The sequence below is a fragment of the Catharus ustulatus genome, chromosome 30, assembly GCF_009819885.2.
Source record: "Catharus ustulatus isolate bCatUst1 chromosome 30, bCatUst1.pri.v2, whole genome shotgun sequence".
Taxonomy (NCBI): Eukaryota; Metazoa; Chordata; class Aves; order Passeriformes; family Turdidae; genus Catharus; species Catharus ustulatus.
The window spans coordinates 2,975,895-2,990,217 of record NC_046250.1 but is presented as its reverse complement, the minus strand read 5'-3'; positions in this window follow the sequence as shown (position 1 = coordinate 2,990,217).

Below are 14,323 nucleotides of genomic sequence, written 5' to 3'. Positions count from 1 at the left end.
CTGGGAAAGCTGGGAATCCTCTCCTGGATCCTGGAAAACCTCCTGGGATGGGGCTGGGAAAGCTGGGAATGCTCTCCTGGATCCTGGAAAACCTCCTGGGATAGGGCTGGGAAAGCTGGGAATCCTCTCCTGGATCCTGGAAATCGGGAAAACCTCCTGGGATGGGCTGGGAAAGCTGGGAATGCTCTCCTGGATCCTGGAAAACTTCATGGAGTGGGGCTGAGAAAGCTGGGAATCCTCCCCAGGATCCTGGAAATCGGGAAAACCTCCTGGGATGGGGCTGGAAAAGCTGGGAATCCTCCCCAGGATACTGAAAATCTTGGAATTCCAGCCTGGAAAAACTCCCAGTGCTGGAAATGCCAGAGGTGTTTCATGGGGGGGGGGGGAAATTCCCAAAATTCTGGGTTGGATCAATGCCTGAATTAAAAATTCCCGAAATTCCCAACTGGATCCGATGCCCTGGTGGGAAATTCCCAAAATTCTGGGTTGGATCAATGCCCCGAGTGAAAAATTCCCAAAATTTGGGGTTGGATCCGATGCCCTGAGTGAAAAATTCCTGGAATTTCCGGTACTCTGAGTGGCAAATTCCCAAATTTTTCCCGAATTCCTGGTTGGATCCATCCTGGGGTGCAGCCTTTCCCAAAATCCAGATGAAGGAAGGATAAGGGGGGGATTTTTTTGGAATTGTGAGGAATTCCAGGGGGCCTGGGAATGTCCCTTTTCCCCCTGGGATTTGTAAATATTATAAATAAATAAATCCATGGAATTCCCAAGGAACTTTTTGAATTTCCATTTTTTTTGTTTTTCCTTGTTGGAGCCACAGGGAAAAAAAAGAAAGGAAAAACTTTGGGAATTGGGGGGAGTTTGGGATTTGGGAAAAATCGGGATTTGGGAGGGGAAAAAAATGGGAAGAGTCAGGGAAAAAAAAGAGGGAAAATCAGGAAAAAATTGGGAAAATCAGGGAAAAAATGGGAAGAAGGAGCCAGGAAAAAACGGGAAAAAGCAGGGAAAAGTGGGAAAAGCAGGGAAAAGTGGGAAAAGGCAGGAAAAGTGGGAAGCAGATGGGCAGGAGGAGGAGGAGCCGCGTTTGCCGGGATTGATGAGGGGTCGGGAAAAGCTTTGGGAGAACAGATGGGAGCGGGACAAAGGGCGGGAGCAGATGGGCACGGGGGGAGCGGGAATTCGGGAATTCGGGAACGGGGACCGGGAATAGGGGCTGGAAATTCGGGATAATGAACCGGGAATTCGGGAACAGGGGCCGGGAATTCGGGATAAGGGACTTGGAGCTGGGAATTCAGGAATATGAGCCGGGAATTCGGGAATATGGGTTGGAAATTCGGGATAAGGGACTGGAAATTCGGGATAAGGGACCGGGAATTCGGGAATAGGGGCCGGGAATTTGGGATAATGAATCGGGAATTCGGGATAAGGGGCTTGGATCTGGGAATTCGGGAATGAGCCGCGGGATCCGAGAGTTTCCGGCGCTTCTCTGTATTTGGGAAAAGGGGAAAAATCCAGGGGAAAAAGAAAAAAAAAAGGGATGAACAGCGGGAATGAGGTCCCGGGACTACCTGGGAAGAAATTCCGGGAATTCCCGGGTTTGGGAATGAGAGAAATACTGGGAATTGCCGGGATTTGGAATGAGAGAAATCCCAGCAGAACCTTCCCGAGTCCGTGGGATCTTTGGGATCTGTGGGATCCTGGGATCATCCCTGGATGAAATTCCTCATTCCCAGCAATTCCAGGTGGGAATCCCGACCCGGGGAAAAAAAACATTTAAAAAAAAATGGAAAAACTGAGCCGGGAATTTCCCGGGAAAGGAAATCCCAGCTCTGGATCCGCGGCCCCGATCCCGCTCCCCGTTTTGGGATCAGCCCGGAGCCCCCAAATCCCATTCCAGGAGCATCCGGGCTGGGAAAAGCGCCCGGAATTCCCGGCGGGCGGGGGAGGCTCCGCTCCTCCATTCCCGGCTGGAATCGCGCCCGGAGCCCGCGGCCTCAGCTGCGGCCGGGCCGGGAACCATCCCAAAAAATCCCCCCGGGGCAGCGGGGAGGGGGATTCGGGCTGGGAATGTGGGATTTGGGATGATGGATGTGGATTTGGGGCGGGGGTTTGGGATTTGGGATTGGGGATGGGGAGCGATGGATGCGGGGAAGCGCCGGGAATGATCCCAAAAAAACTCCTGGGGGCGGGAGGGAGGGGGAATCGGGAATGTGAGAATGGGGGTTTGGGATGGGGGTTTAGGATGGGGGTTTGGAGTTTGGAATGGGGGTTTGGGATTTGGGATTTGGGATGGAGGTTTGGGATTTGGGATGGGGGTTTGGGATGAGGGTGTGGGATTTGGGATTTCAGATGTGGGATGAGGGTTTGGGATTTGGGATGTGGCCGCACCAGGAATGCTCTGGGAACCGCTCCAGGCTCCACTGCTCTGTCCCCTGTCCCTATTCCCGTGTCCTGTCCTTGTCCCCATCCCTGTCCCCATCCCCGTCCCTTTCCCCATCTCTCCCCATCCCAGTCCCCATCTCTCCCTGTCCCCATCCTTGTCCCCATCCCCGATCCCATCTCTCTGTCCCCGTCCCCATCCCCGGCCCCTCCTCTTTGTCCCCATCCCTGTCCCCTCTCCCTGTCCCCATCCCTCCCCATCCCTGTCCCCATCTCCCTCTGTCCCTGTCCCCATCTCCCTCTGTCCCTGTCCCCATCCCCGGCCCCTCCTCTCTGTCCCCATCCCTGTCCCTGTCCCTGTCCCTGTCCCTGTCCCTGTCCCTGTCCCCATCCTTTTCCCCATCTTTCCCTGTCCCCATCTCTCTCCCTGTCCCCGTCCCCATCCCTGTCCCCATCCCTGTCCCCATCCCTCTCCCCATCCCTCTCCCCATCTCTCCCCATCCCTGTCCCCATCCCTGTCCCCATCTCCCTCTGTCCCCGTCCCCATCCCCGGCCCCTCCTCTCGGCCCCGCGCCCGCCGCGCTCGCAGCTGCTCCCGGAACGGCCCCGGAGCCGCGGGCGGCGACACGCGGGGCTCAGCTGGCGACAGAGCGGGGACAGAGCCAGGGCCAGCAGCGGCAGCAGCGCCACGGCAGGGGAGGGGGCAGAGAGGGGACAGCGGCGACAGGGACGGGGACAGGGCCAGCATCGCCATGGCAGCGAGGGGACAGAGAGGGGACAGAGAGGGGACAGGGATGGAGACATGGACATGGACATGGGGACAAGGACAGGGACAGGGACAGGGATGGAGACAGGGACAGGGACAGGGACAGGGACAGGGACAGGGACAGGGACAGGGATGGGGAGGGGAAAGAGAGGGGACATGGAGGGGACAGGGATGGGGACAGGGATGAGGACAGGGATGGAGACAGGGACATGGGGACAAGGACAGGGACAGGGATGGGAACAGAGAGAGGACAGGGACAGGGATGGGGACAGTGGGGACAGGGATGGGAACAGAGAGAGGACAGGGACGGGGACAGAGAGGGATAGGGAAAGGGGACAGGGCCAGCATCGCCATGGCAGCGAGGGGACAGCGGGGACAGAGAGGGGACATAACAGGGACAGGGATGGGGACAGGGACAGGGACAATCCCGGATCCCAGGCCCGGGAGGGGCAGGACGGACCCGCGTGGATCGGGGCGGATTTCCCCGATTTTCCCGATTTTTCCAGTTTTCCCGGAGCTGAACTGGGACAACCCCAGCAGGGCCAGAGCAGAGCCGGCCCCAAAGGTCGCTGTGACCCTCCTGGACACGGGATCCCCATTCCTGGGTTATTCCCGGCCATTCCCGGTTATTCCCGGCCATTCCCGGTTATTCCTGAGTTATTCCCGGGTTATTCCCGAGTTTCCTCCCTTTCCTTTTCCCCTCTCCACCACAGTGAATTTTCCAGGCGGGATTTATGGGATGGAAGCTCTGGGTGATCCCAAAGGGACCCGCAGGGATCACCCGAGGGCTCCAGAGTCGGGAATTCCGCTCCAGGCTCCCTTTTCCCACTTTTCGGGACCGGGAATGTCTCTCCAATCCCTTTCCCCCTTTTCCCGAACCGGGAATGTCTCTCCAATTCCTTTTCCCGATTTTTCGGGACCGGGAATGTCTCTCCAGACCCTTTTTCCCATTTTCCCGAACGGGGAATGTCTCTCCAGTCCCTTTTCCCCCTTTTCCTGAAACGCGAATGCCGCTCCAGGCTGTTTTTCCCATTTTTTGGGACCAGGAATATCTCTCCAATCTCTTTTCCCCATTTTCCCGGACCGGGAATGTCTCTCCAGTCGCTTTTTCCCATTTTCCCGGACCCTGAATGTCTCTCCAATCCCTTTTCCCTATTTTCCCGGACCAGGAATGTCTCTCCAATCCCTTTTTCCCATTTTCCCGGACCGGGAATGCCGCTCCAGGCTCTTTTTCCCCCTTTCCCGGCCCGAATTCCCGCTGGAAAGCAGCACCGGGAGCAGCTGTCGCCTTTTCGGGGCCGCATCCAGCGCGCCCCTCCCGGGGGGCTCGGGGGCAGCCAATGGGATCCCGAATTCCCGGTTTTCCATATTTATGAGGAAAAAGGGAGGGGGAGCGGGAGAGGCCAATGAGGCTCCCGGGGTCGGGCCCGGGGTGGATAAATTGGGAATTTTTTGGGGGAGCGGCGAATTCCTCCTTGGAGGCTCCGAGCGGGCGCTGCTGCCCCGGGAATCCCGGGATTGTTCCTGGATTGTCCCGGGATTGTTCCCGAATTCCCATCCCGGATCCATCGCGGGACCTCGGGACAATCCAGGGAAAGTTTTTTTTCTCCTTCCTTCCTCCATGGATGGATGAACCGAGAGGATTCCAAAGATTCCAAATCCTGGGAATACCCGGAGGAGAAGCGGCGGAGCCCGGGAATGCTGCGGGGTTTGGGGTAAGGATGGGGAATGGGAATTCCGGGATCCGGGCGGGAATTCGGCCCCAGAATCCCGGGAAAAGCCTCGATCCCACTGCCGGGTTTGGCTCCCAAATCCCCTCGGAAAAAGGAATTTTCCTGGGAGGGTTTGGGAGCCGGGAAAAGGGAAAGAACCCGCCTGGAATTGGGGTCCAGGGAAAATTGTCGGGAATTTTCGCCGAGGGTCGGGAATGGAAGGAAAAGGGCGAGGGAGGAGTGGGGAAAATTCCCGGGGTTTTGCTGGAAAAGTGGAGGCTGAGCAGGAATCCTTGGAGCGGCTGGATTTGGGAATGGGGCGGTTTTCCCAAAAAAAATAAAAATAAAAATGGAAAAGAGGCGCCGGGAGCGCAAATTCCAAGGAAAAGCTCCGGGAGTTTGTTTGGAGCCGGGAATGAAACTTGAGTTTTCCCAAAAAATACAAAAAGTCTCCTGCTTCCAGATTCCCTCTCGAGGGACCAAATTCCCAAATAATTTCCAAATAATTCCCAAATTGAATTCCCAATTTCCCGTCTCTCGGAGCGAACCTGAGCCCGGGAGAATCCCCAGGATGATCCCGAACATCCAAATTCCCGGGAATTTCTTTGGGAGACTCAAAGGGAAAAATCCTCCCCACCCTCACAGGGATTTTTGGGCGACTTCTCCCGAATTTTTTTTTTTTGGGGGGGTGGAATTCCCATTATCCCAACCTTTTAAAAATTCGGGATTGGGGCTGTTCCCGCCTGGAGTTTCCCCTTTTCCCTGGACGAGCCCGTGTCAGGATTCCCGAATTTCCAGCGGCCGGAGAGACCGGGAAGGAGGGGGAGGAAGAGGAGGAAGAGATGGATGGGGATGAAGATGAAGATGAGGAGGGAAAGGAGAGGAGCATTCCCGGATCATTCCCGGATCATTCCCGGATCATTCCCGGATCATTCCCGGATCATTCCCGGCCGCTTTTCCCAGCCCGGAGTTTTTCCCTTTTCCCTGGACGCACTCGGATTTCCAGGGAAGGCAGCAGGGATGAAGATGAGGAGGAGGAGGGTGAGGATGGAGAGGATGATGAATATAAGGATGGGGAGGAGGATGAAGATGAGGAAGATGAGTACAAAGATGAAAATGAAGATGATGAGGATGAAGATGATGAAGAACAAGTGAGGATGAGGATGAGGATGAGGGTCAAGATGGAGATGAGGATGAGGATTAGGATGAAGATGAAGAAGATGGGGGTGAAGATGAAGACGAGGATGGGGATGATAATGACGAGGATGATGATGATGAAGAAGACGATGAGGATTATAATGAAGATGAAGATGAGAATGATAATGAGGATGATAACTGGGATGAAGGCGAGGATGATGATGGAGATGATGAAGATGATGCTGATGAAGATGATGAGGATGAAGATGAAGATAATGAAGATGCTGATGGTGAAGAAGATGATGAAGATAAAGATGATGAGGATGAAGATGATGAAGATGATGCTGATGAAGATGGGGATGAAGATGAAGAAGCTGACGATGATGATGATGATGAAGAGGATGAAGCTGAAGATGCTGCTAGCGAAGATGATGAAGATGTTGATGAAGATGATACTGATGACGAAGATGATGAAGATGCTGCTAACGAAGATGATGCTGATAATGACGATGATGCTGCTGATGCTGCTGATGCTGCTGATGCTGATGAAGATGACGATGATGAAGATGAAGCTGCAGGGGCCGCTCTCTCCCCGCAGCTGCGGCCGCTCCGTCTGTGGGGGGGAGGCGACAGCGGCGACAGCGGCGACAGACGGGGCTGGGCGGCGACAAGGGCCGGGCCACCCCCGGGCAACCCCCGGGCAACCTCCCGGGCAACCACGGGAACCCTCCGGGCCAGCACCCAGGGTCGCCCAGCACGGAGCCCCCGGCGCTTCCCGAATTTCCCCGAATTTCCCCGAATTTCCCCGAATTTCCCAGAATTTCCCAGAATTTCCCCGAAATTTCCCCAGATTTCCCCGGATTTCCCCGGATTTCCCGGGTTTCCAGCTCTTCCCGAACTTCCCCACCTTCTTGAGCTTCCCAAATTTCCCGAGCTTTTCCAGAACTTCCCGAATTTCCCAGTCCTTTTCCATCCGGGAGCTGGAATTCCCTGAGTTTGTTCCCCGAAGTAGCCGGGATCTGACAGGGAAAAGCTGTGGAAAACTATTTTTATTTTTATTTTTATTTTTATTTTTATTTTTATTTTTATTTTTATTTTTATTTTTATTTTTATTTTTATTTTTATTTTTATTTTTATTTTTATTTTTATTTTTATTTTATTCCATTCCGTTCCATTCCATTCTTATCTGATCTTACTTTTTTCATGTTATTTTAATTTATTTTAATTTTTACTTCATTTTGTTTTCTATTTTTATTCTTTTATTAATTTATTTTATTTTTTATTTTTCATGATTTCATTTTAATTCTTTTGCTCTGATGCCTCTTCCAGCTCCTTTCCCACCCGGAGCTGAAATTCCCAATCCCTGAATCCAAAAAACCCCAAAAACACAGAAAAAAACCCCAAAACTCCTTTATATATAAAAACCTTTAAACATTAAAAATCTGCTTTTAATATTTAAAAACTCCTTTATTTTAATTTTATTTTTTTAAATTTCATCTTTCTCTTCCAGACCCGTCGGGATTTGACCCCCGAGGGCTCCGGAGCTGCATCCTGACCCCAAAAACCCGAAAACCTCGGGAAAGTCTCCCGGGTTCTTCTTCCCACATTCCCGGATTTCTTCCTGAGGAATTTTTCTGCCGGAATTCCCAAGGAAATGCCAAAAATCGCGGTTGGAATGTGATGAGGAGGAGGAGAATCCCCACGGGCCTCGCTGGGAACAGGGGACAAGGAACCCAAAATCCAGGAACAAAATCCCCAAATTTGGGACTGGAACCCCAAATCTGGGAAGAGAAACCCCAAATCTGGGAACAAAAACCCCAAATCCGGGAACAGGAACCCCAAATTCGGGGACTTCTCATGCAGAGGTGACCCCAAAATCCCTGGGAACAGCTTGGGGTGCCCCTAAATTATTTGGAATTGTCCCCAAAGTCATCGGGATCAGCTTGGGGTGTCCCCAAATCCTGGGACCAAGCAGGAATTGTTCCCAGACTCTGGGATCAGTTGGGATTGTCCCTAAACTCTGGGATCCATCAGGAATTGTCCCCAAACACTGGAATCAATCAGAAATCGTCCCCAAACTCCGGGATTAGTTTGGAATTGTCCCTAAACCCCGAGATCCATTGGGAATTGTTCCCAATCCCTGGAATCAATCAAGAATTGTCCCCAAACCCTGGGATCAGTTTGGAATTGTCCCCAAACCCTGAGATCCATCAGGAATTGTCCCCAAACTGCAGGATCAATTGGGAATTGTCCCCAGACCCCAGGATCAGTTTGGAATTGTCCCCAAACTCCAGGATCAGTTTGGAATTGTCCCTAAACCCCGAGATCCATCAGGAATTGTCCCCAAGCCCCGGGATCAGTTTGGAATTGTTCCCAAGCCCCGAGATCCATCAGGAATTGTCCCCAAACCCCAGAATCAGTTTGGAATTGTTCCCAAACCCCAGGATCCATCAGGAATTGTCCTCAAACCTCGGGATCAGTTTGGAATTGTCCCTAAACCCCAGAATCAATCGGGAATTGTCCTCAAACCCCGAGATTCATCAGGAATTGTCCCCAAACCCCAGAATCAATCGGGAATTGTCCCCAAACCCCGAGATCCATCAGGAATTGTCCCCAATCCCTGGAATCAATCAAGAATTGTCCCCAAACCCTGGGATCAGTTTGGAATCGTCCCCAAACTCTGGGATCAGTTTGGAATTGTCCCCAAACCCTGAGATCCATCAGGAATTGTCCCCAAACTCCAGGATCAATTGGGAATTGTCCCCAGACCCCAGGACCAGTTTGGAATTGTCCCCAAACCCTGAGATCCATCAGAAATTGTCTGCAAACCCCAGAATCAAGCGGGAATTGTCTCCAAACCCTGAGATCCATCAGGAATTGTCCCCAAACCCCAGAATCAATCAGGAATCGTCCCCAGGCTCTGGGATCCATCAGGAATTGTCCCCAGAACCTGGGATCAGTTTGGAATTGTCCCCAAACCCCGAGATCCATCAGGAATTGTCCCCAATCCCTGGAATCAATCAAGAATTGTCCCCAAACCCCGAGATCCATCAGGAATTGTCCCCAAACCCCAGAATCAGTTTGGAATTGTCCCCAAACCCCGGAATCAATCGGGAATTGTTCCCAAGCCCCGGCATCCATCAGGAATTGTCCCCAAACCCCAGAATCCATCAGGAATCGTCCCCAGGCTCTGGGATCCATCAGGATCTGTCCCCAGACCCCGAGGCGAGGATGATGCTGAACTCCGACCCCGCCGCTCTCGCCGTTCCCCCGCCGCGCCCGGGCCCCGATCCCGGAGCCAGTGCCGGTTCTGGGGATCCGGGGCTGGCGCAGCCCCGCGGTGCCGAGGAGCGCAAGGAGCCGCTGAGCCGCGAGGAGCGCCGGCGCCGGCGCCGCGCCACGGCCAAGTACCGCACGGCGCACGCCACGCGGGAGAGAATCCGCGTGGAGGCCTTCAACGTGGCCTTCGCCGAGCTGCGGCGGCTGCTGCCAACGCTGCCCCCGGATAAAAAACTGTCCAAGATCGAGATCCTGCGCCTGGCCATCTGCTACATCTCCTACCTGAACCATGTTCTGGATGTGTGATTGTCCGTGTGTCCATCCCTGTGTCCATCTGGCCATCTGCTACATCTCCTACCTGAACCACGTCCTGGATGTGTGATTGTCCATCCTTGTGTCCGTGTGTCCATCTGGCCATCTGCTACATCTCCTACCTGAACCATGTTCTGGATGTCTGACTGTCCATCTGTCCATCCCTGTGTCCCTGTGTCCATCTGCTACATCTCCTACCTGAACCACGACCTGGATGTGTGACTGTCCATCTGTCCATCCGTGTGTCTGTCTGGCCATCTGCTACATCTCCTACCTGAACCATGTTCTGGATGTGTGATTGTCCGTGTGTCCATCCCTGTGTCCATCTGGCCATCTGCTACATCTCCTACCTGAACCATGTCGTGGATGTGTGACTGTCCATCCTTGTGTCCAAGTGTCCATCTGTCCATCTGCTACATCTCCTACCTGAACCATGTTCTGGACGTGTGACTGTCCATCCTTGTGTCCGTGTGTCCGTCCCTGTGTCCATCTGGCCATCTGCTACATCTCCTACCTGAACCATGTCCTGGATGTGTGACTGTCTGTGTGTCCGTGTGTCCATCTGTCCATCCTTGTGTCCGTGTGTCCATGTGTCCATCTGCTACATCTCCTACCTGAACCACGTCCTGGATGTGTGACTGTCTGTGTGTCTGTGTGTCCATCCCTGTGTCCATCCCTGTGTCCGTCTGCTACATCTCCTACCTGAACCACGTCCTGGATGTGTGACCGTCCGTGTGTCCATCCCTGTGTCCATCCCTGTGTCCGTGTGTTACATCTCCTACCTGAACCATGTCCTGGATGTCTGACTGTCCATCCTTGTGTCCGTGTGTCCATCTGGCCATCTGCTACATCTCCTACCTGAACCACGTCCTGGATGTGTGATTGTCTGTGTGTCCATCTGTCCATCCCTGTGTCCATCTGCTACATCTCCTACCTGAACCATGTCCTGGATGTCTGACTGTCCATCTGTCCATCCCTGTGTCTGTGTAACTCTCCGTGTGTCCATCCCTGTGTCCATGTGTCCATGTGTCCATCCCTGTGTCCGCGTAACTGTCCCTGTGTCCATCCCTGTGTCCCTGTGTCCGTCTGCTACATCTCCTACCTGAACCACGTCCTGGATGTGTGACCATACCTGTGTCCATCTGTCCATCCCTGTGTCCATCCCTGTGTCCGCGTAACTGTCCCTGTGTCCATCCCTGTGTCCATCTGTCCATCCCTGTGTCCGTGTGTCCATCTGCTACATCTCCTACCTGAACCATGTCCTGGATGTGTGACTGTCCATCCTTGTGTCCGTGTGTCCATCTGGCCATCTGCTACATCTCCTACCTGAACCATGTCCTGGATGTGTGACTGTCCATCTGTCCATGTGTCCCTGTGTCCATCCCTGTGTCCATCCCTGTGTCCATGTGTCCATCCCTGTGTCCGTGTGTCCGTGCTGCCCACACTGCTGCCCCTCCGCCCTGCTCCCAGGAATTTGGAGCCGCAATTCCAGAAGGATGGAAGAGCCAATTCCAGGGGTTTGGAGCAGCAACTCCAGAGGTTTGGAGCTGCAGTTCCTGGGAATTTGGAGCAGCAATTCCAGAGGAACTGGAGCAGCAATTCCCAGAGCGATGGAAGAGCCAATCCCAGAGAGCTGGGACGGCAAATCCCAGAGGGACGGAGCCGCAAATTCCGGATGGATGGAAGAGCAAATCCCAGGGGGTTGGAGCTGCAATTCCCGGCGGGATGAGCAGCAAAACCCAAAAGTTTGGATGGGCAAATTCCAGAGGAACTGGAGCAGTAATTCCAGAGGAACTGGAGCAGCAATTCCCGGTGGGATGGGACAGCAAATCCCAAAAGGTTGGAACCGCAATTCCCGAGGGTTTGGAGCAGCAATTCCAGAGGAACTGGAGCAGCAATTCCAGAAGGATGGAGCCAAAATTCCCAGAGAGCTGGGACAGTGAACCCCAAAATGTTGGAGCTGCAATTCCCGAGGATTTGGAGCTGCAAATCCCAAGGATCTGGAACCAAAATTCCCAGAGAACTGGAGCAGGAATTCCCAGAGAACTGGAGCAGGAATTCCCAGAGTTGGTTCCCCCCTTTTCACCCCAAACCCTTCCCCTGCCCCCTCCCCTGTGCCACGAGGATATTTATGGAGTTAATTTATTTATTGAGAATTATTATCTATTATTATTATTTATTATTATTTATTACTATTTATTATTACGAATAATAATTTATCTGCTGTGTCCTTGTGTGCTTTTGGGGGAAAAGAAAAATTCCCTGTCCCCATTCCCAACCCCTTTAGGATGTCCCCATTCCCAAACCCCTTTAGGATCAGTTTTCCCCATTCCCAACCCCTTTAGGATTGTTTTTTCCTCATTCCCCATTCCCAATCCCCTTTAGGATCAGTTTTCCCCATTCCCAACCCCTTTAGGATCAGTTTCCCCATTCCCAACCCCTTTAGGATCAGTTTTCCCCATTCCCAACCCCTTTAGGAACAGTTTTCCCCATTCCCAACCCCTTTAGGATCAGTTTTTCCAATCCCTAACCCCTTTAGGATCGATTTTTCCCATTCCCAATCCCTTTAGGATCAGTTTTCCCCATTCCCAACCCCTTTAGGATCACTTTTCCCCATTCCCAACCCCTTTAGGATCAGTTTTCCCCATTCCCATTCCCTTCAGGATCAGTTTTCCCATTCCCAATCCCTTTAGGATCAGTTTTCCTCATTCCCCATTCCCCATTCCCAATCCCCTTTAGGATCAGTTTTCCCCATTCCCAATCCCCTTTAGGATCAGTTTTCCCCATTCCCAACCCCTTTAGGATCAGTTTTCCCCACTCCCAACCCCTTTAGGATCAGTTTTCCTCATTCCCCATTCCCCATTCCCCATTCCCAATCCCTTTAGGATCAGTTTTCCCCAACCCCTTTAGGATCAGTTTTTCCCATTCCCAACCCCTTTAGGATCAGTTTTCCCCATTCCCAACCCCTTTAGGATCAGTTTTTCCCATTCCCAGTCACTTTAGGATCCGTTTTCCCCATTCCCAGTTGCTTTAGGATCAGTTTTCCTCATTCCCCATTCCCCATTCCCCATTCCCAACCCCTTTAGGATCAGTTTTTCCCATTCCCAATCCCTTTAGGATCGGTTTTCCCCATTCCCAACCCCTTTAGGATCAGTTTTCCCCATTCCCAATTCCCTTTAGGATCGCTTTTCCCCATTCCCAACCCCTTTAGGATCAGTTTTCCCCATTCCCAACCCCTTTAGGGTCAGTTTTCCCATTCCCAATCCCTTTAGGATCAGTTTTCCCCATTCCCAATCCCTTTAGGGTCAGTTTTCCCCATTCCCAAACCCTTTAGGGTCAGTTTTCCCTATTCCTAATCCCCTTTAGGATCAGCTTTCCCCATTTCCAAACCCTTTAGGATCAGTTTTCCCCATTCCCAATCCCTTTAGGATCAGTTTTCCCCATTCCCAACCCCTTTAGGATCAGTTTTCCCATTCCCAACCCCTTTAGGGTCGCTTCCCCGCTCCAGCAGATCCCAAACCCCTTTGGGGCCCCGGCCCCATCTGGTCCCATTGTCCCCTCACAATGGGAACTCTCGGCTCTCATTGAGATTCCGGCCCCGACAGATTGGGAATTCCCGCCCTTTGTCCCCGCTGCTCCGAGCCTTTTCCAGCACAATTCCCGATTTTTTTTCCCCTATTCCCGATTTTTTCCCCCTATTTCCAGCCCTTCCCTGTCTCTCCATCCCTCTGGAAAATCCCATTCCTGCTGTGTGGGGGCTTTTCCTTGGGAAAATCCATCTGGGTTTGGGATAAAAATCAGGGAATTGTTCCTGGGTTTGGGATAAAAATCAGGGAATTGTTCCTGGGTTTGGGATAAAAATCAGGGAATCGTTCCTGGGTTTGGGATAAAAATCAGGGAATTGTTCCTGGGTTTGGGATAAAAATCAGGGAATTGTTCCTGGGTTTGGGATTTTTAAAAAATCAATTGTTCCTGGGTTTGGGATAAAAATCAGGGAAATGCTTCTGGATCCGGGATAAAAAAATCAGGGAATCGCTGCTGGGTTTGGGATAAAAAATCCCGGGATTGTTCCTGGGTTTGGGATTTAAAAAAATCAGGGAATTTCTGCTGGATTTGGGATAAAAGACTCGGGATTGTTCCTGGGTTTGGGATAAAATTCCCGGGATTTCTCGGCCGCCTCTTCCCAGGGGAATTCGGGAATGTCCCCGTGGACACCACCCCCAATTTGGGGACATCCCTTAATTTGGGAACCCCAACCCCTTCAGGGTTCATTGTCCCCATTGTGTCCCCAAACCCCTTTGGGGTTCATTGTCCCCATTGTCCCCAAACCCCTTTAGGGTTCATTGTCCCCAAATCCCTTTGGGGTTCATTGTCCCCATTGTCCCCAAACCCCCCCAGGCCCGTGTCCCCCCGGCAGGGGAGGGGCGGCCCCATAAAGGCCGGGCTGGGACCGAGCGCCCCTTCCCAGCTGCCGCAGCCCCATCTGGCCCCGACCCCATAAATCATCCCCGGGAACGACCCCGACCCCATAAATCATCCCCGGGGCAGCTGCGGGGGCGGGGGCGGCCCAGGGACCCCCAGAACAGACCCCACAACAATGGGGTCACACCAGGGACCCCCCGGCACGGACCCCACAACAATGGGGTCACACCAGGGACCCCCCAGAACAGACCCCACAACAATGGGGTCACACCAGGGACCCCCCAGAACAGAACCCACAACAATGGGGTCACAC